This window comes from Anser anser, assembly GCF_964211835.1.
Source record: "Anser anser genome assembly, chromosome: 2".
In the NCBI taxonomy this organism is placed as follows: Eukaryota; Metazoa; Chordata; class Aves; order Anseriformes; family Anatidae; genus Anser; species Anser anser.
This window is the reverse complement of record NC_139721.1, coordinates 29,823,144-29,828,600: the sequence shown is the minus strand read 5'-3', so window position 1 is coordinate 29,828,600 and position 5,457 is coordinate 29,823,144.

Below are 5,457 nucleotides of genomic sequence, written 5' to 3'. Positions count from 1 at the left end.
ATTGTAGTTCCAGAGGGAAGGGGCGGAACGTGGGGGGTCCTGCGGGCCTTGTGCGCGGCCGTCACCGCAGCGCTGCCCCGAGGGTGGGCAGGGGGCTGCGGGACCCCGGCAGGGCGAGCCTGGCCCTGGGTGGGACGAGGCGGGCTGCGAGTCCCTGCTGCGCAACCCCTGTGCTCTGCAAGTGGCGTGGTTTTACCGTCATGTCGCTTTAACGTCATATAACTTTAACGCCGTGGCGCGCCACAGCGCTGCAGATCACTGCTATGTCGCGATAGATTTTGGCGTGACTGCTTAACAGCTGTGGTAGTGGCGTTCCATGTTAAATTTCACGGATAAAGGCGACGAGTGTGTTCTCTGCAGGAGGAAATCATTATTTTTCTTGAAAATGTGGGAAATAAACCAGCCTTGCAGTATCTCAGTGACTTGTGTACGTAACGAGGAGTGTGATATTGTGGAGAAAGCGAAAGCAGCACAATCTGTGTCCAAAAGTGCAGAAAGTGAAAGCAGCACAATCTGTGTCCAAAAGTGCATTATCTTCATACACCTTATATTCATACACCAGACATTTACACACCATACAGACACAATACACACAATTTCTGAGAAAGTCCCTCCGTTGAGTTTCCATCTTGAGGCTGCCACGTGTCTATTTTTCTGGAATTGCCTTTATTTTTATTCCCCTACACCCTGCCCTTCAGTCCTTTATCTGGAAGGTATTTGAGGACTTTGGATATTTGGGATTTCTGTGTGTCAGCAGCTTGCTAGCACAGTAGCAGTGACTGCTGTCAGACATCTCACCATGCTCACAGCTGTGGGCGCTGTTAGATGCTGGAACAAAAAATATTCCCCCTCGTGTTTGAACCCAGCACAGTTGATCTGATTGCTTATAACATGCCTGGTATCTTAAAACCTGGCCAGTGAGATGATCCGATCTGTGACCGCAAACAGTAGCGTAGTCCTGTTGCATTACCCCTTCAATATATACTAGTCTGGGAGCTAGTGTCACCACTGGAGTGTAATGCTTCTTCTGCTGGGATTATATTCCTAAAGTCAAAGGAAATTGTGTTTTTATTTTTTATTTTATTTTATTTTATTTTATTTTATTTTATTTTATTTTATTTTATTTTATTTTAGTGTGTGTGTCATTGTTTAAATAGCACATCAGACTGTTTGGAATTTATTTTGAATTTATTTTTTTAATCGATGTTGTTCTTTTCAACTAATTTCCTCAGATTTGGCAGGGTAGCTTGCATTCATCATGAATAGAATTAATAGTGTTGAAATGCATTTGTCAAGGACTGGTACAGAAGCCATGGCAAAGGGAACATTTTTGGATCTAATTATCTGTTTAAATTCCCAAGTCTGTTTCAAATATGTAGTACTCAACAGGGGTAATATACTGAATTTTTGAAATGTGTTATATAATGTCTGAGGAGATTTAATCAATTGCATTCTGAAAATCACACTGCTGAACATGGTATGCTCAACATTTCACTTTGTCTCAGTCAAGATACAAATGTCCTCTAGCATATAGAGGTGGAAGAGAAAAACTGCTAGAAACAAGAGAATTTGAACTTCTATTTGGTCAGAACATTTTTTTTCTATAGTAGTTAATCACATCTGAACCATTATCATAGTTTAGTTTTTATTTTTTTTCTGTAAATATTTTAAAGTTTGCTACCTGTTGCAAGCTATGTAAAAATAAATAAATAAATAAATAAATCTCTATCAACATTTGATAGTTATGCATCTTTTTCAGTCTGTTAGACAGTCTTCTATCCTAGCAGCTTGTGACATGACATTTAGTGTACAGTTTAACACTATGTTTTTAACAGCCCCCCAAACAATATTGAAGTCAGTTTTCATTATGACAGTGTCAATAAAGAAGAGTCCTATCCCAGATTCTTTGAAGAGGACAGGGTATCTGTCATCACAGTGAGCAGGTATAGGAAGGAGTGAGGCCACATTTCTTCGGTCATTCGGAAATTCAACGGAAGTCAGTGGAATTTCTGGCTGCTGAGGAATGTGGGCTCAGTGCCTTCACATCACAAGACACTATTCACCCACAGAGTCATCAGGGATGACTGCTTCTTCACTAGGGTAAGAGAAGCTATGCGGGATTAAGGTGAATTAAAATGCGGTCTGTTTCTTTCCTGCCTTTGTCTGCAGTACTTCTTCCCTGTATGCTCTGGCTGGAGCAGTGTGTAAAGCTTTGCTTCATTTGCTTCTGTTAGCACAAAACCTGTGGTTTTCATTGCAGGTTGGACTGAGCCACCCTGTGGCAGTACCGTGAATTTCACTTTATTGGGTTGGGATGACTGGAAAACGAGTTACTAAAAATCTAGGAGACTGGACAGTATTTGCTGGACTTCCCCGGAGTTTTTTTCTGCACATGTTGGTACCAGATTCCACCTGTGTTCTGCCTCCATCCACTGGTTAGTTGGTTCTCTAGAGGACTAGTAGATTTATTATAGACTCAATCAAAATATTTTAGGCCATTGTAATCCATTGTGCCAAAGACATGAATTTGCTAATGCTAGCTGCTTAGCTAGCTTAATTTAACATTGTATAGGGCATAGGGGTTGCAGAATCAGAAAATCCCATTAGTGTAAAATAACTTTATGCAACCTCTATGAACCTCCCAGCACTTTCTCCACTGTGAAAACAAATGCAGGAACTGCTAAGTTCTGTAACACTAATGGTCTACCAATTCCACTTTATGTTGTTTAAAAAAAATGTTATAGGTAACTGGGATAATCTGTTATTGAACTAAATGTAGCTTCTGCTGTGCTACTTGAGGTATACCTCAAGCAGTATGTTTTCAAAGTCCCACCTGCCCTCACGATCACTTGAAACACTGAGGGTAGATTATCAATACGATTATGAGATTTAGGCAAATCTTATATTTAAATTGGATTGTAGACACTCAGATTCGATTGTATTTTAGAATTCAGGCATTCAGTCCCATTATGTTTCGTTGGGATTTATGCGTTTCTCTCTCAGGATACGGTGAAACCTATGACTAAAAGTATATTTGTTTTATGACAAAGAAGACAATTTTGTTTCTCAGCTGAAGAACCTTCAGCATTACAAGTAATGGAATTTCTCCTAAAGGCAATTGTTTCTGGAAGGCAATTCTTTCCAGTTTCAAAGCTACATAACCTTAAAGAAGTACAACTAGATGTTCTGAAAGGAGACGTAAACTCTGAAATGGAGATTCTCATAACATATGGGCATCCAAATCCTGAGTTGTAATGCTGAAATACTTTAAGCAGTTGCCAAGTCATTCTAATGTATATCTACATACATATCTACCTCATAGATACTACATACCTACATACATATCTACCTCATAAATACTACATGAGTGTGTGTGTGTGTGTGTGTGTTGCCTTTGAATACTTACTGTATTAGTGAGATGCTTCTTTAGCACTTCTTCAGAGGGACATTGGCTTTTAAAGGGCTGAAAAAGTTGATGATTTATACATACTCTTTGAGAGCTCCTTGGAGATTGTACACAGTTTCAAATGTCAAGTGGCCAAAAAGGACTGAGGGAAAGGTAAGAGATGGGTTTTAAACTCAGTTGCTGGCTGGCTTTTTGCACGTTTTGTCTGACTATTTGTGATTTGCTGCTCTGTGGCTGGGGCATCTCTGTCATGCAGTATAGGCTTCTGGAAGCCTGCACTCCTCATTCAGAGCTTGAAATATCACTCTTGAGGGTTAAGCTCAGTTCTTTGTTCACTCTAGATCTTTCATGGTTTCTAGTACTTTTGTTCTAGCTCAACTTTTGAATTTCAGACTTGTCTCTTTTCCAAAATACTCAAGTGTGGGATACCAATTGCCCCTTTTTCTCCTAACTGATCGCTATCAATCTGGTAAGATCAATATATTATCTCTGATTCCTGCCATAGGCCTTAGTTGTGATATAGTTTTACACCTAAGTTGGTTTCAGGGTGTTACTTTGATAATAGACTTCTTATAGAACAAAAACAGTGACTTAATAGATGTTTTCCAGAATACCAGATTCATGGGTATAGTTCAGCTGCCATGTATTGTTCTGCTAATTCACTGAGCTACAATGAGGATTTAAACATTGCTTTCTATTCAGTTACGCCTGTTGTACTTCTCTCTTAGATTGGAGTCCTCAAGTAAGAAAGCAGAAGCAGTGGCCTCTAAAGAGTTAAGGAATCCCTTCCTATCAGAAGTTAGGCCTACTTTGACTTGTAGAGATTTTTTTTCTTGTAGGGATTGTTTCTGGGTAGAGAAGCTTGCAGGCTTTATGACCAGTATTTTCAGATGAAAGAACTGTAAAATGGATTTTTAAATAATGAGGTACAACATTTGCTTTGTTCCTGTGGCAGGTATTGAGATCTCAAGTACATGGTGTCCTACCTTCTTACTTCCTTTTTGTCCTCAGTGTTAGCATTGTCAGCCCCTGTCCTAGCTGGGTATATTTTGCTTTGACTCTAACATACAGAAGTCACTGTGATCACAGATTGCTAATTATGATGTATTATTAATAAATAAGAATATAGAGAGGCAATCTGAGGAAATGATTGTATTAATGCTTGGACAAAATTGTCCTAGAAATTGACAACTAAAGAAACATTGGCAACTGTTTATTCTTCTGGAAAATGAGGAAAATACATGTTTTTGACAATAGGTGGAAGGAATGACATTCCAGTGCAGACCAATGACACTGCAAGGCCCCACCCAGTTGTCTTTGAAAGGTTTGGGAGTGGCTCCTGAGAAAATGTTGTACATATCTTCAAGAAGGACAAGAGAGTGATCTGGGGAGCTGTAGGCCTAATGTTAATACATGAGAATGTGATGAAGTAAATAACCCAGGATAACATTTCTCAACATGAAGGACATGAAGGTGAGCAAGAGTAGTCGGCATGTATTTATGAATGGAAAATCATCTTACCAACCTGTGAGTGTGATGTGATGAAATGACTTTGTAGGTGAGCACGGAGCAATGGAAGTTGTTCCTCTTGACTTAAGTATGGCTTTTGACACTGTTTCAAATAACATTGTCATAGATAAACTGATCAAGTATGGGCTAGGCAAGTGGACAATAAGGTGGACTGAAAACTGGCTGAACAGCTTGGCCTGGAGGCTTATGATCAGTGGCACAAAGTTGGATGCCAGACACTATTGGTGTATCCCAGGGTTGATACTGGATCCAATCCTGTTTAACATTGTTATGTCCATGATGATGGTACAGAGTACACCTTTAAGTTTTTAAACAATATAAAACAATGAGAAGTGGTTGATAATACCAATTAGTTCTGTTGCCATTCAGAGGGTCCTTAACAGGCTGGAGAAATGGTCTGGCAGGAATCTCATGAAGGGAAATGCAAAGTCCTGCTCCTGGGGAGTCATAACCCCATGGGAAACAAAACAAAACAAAACAAACAAAGAAAAAAACAATATAGGCTGGGAACCAACCATCTG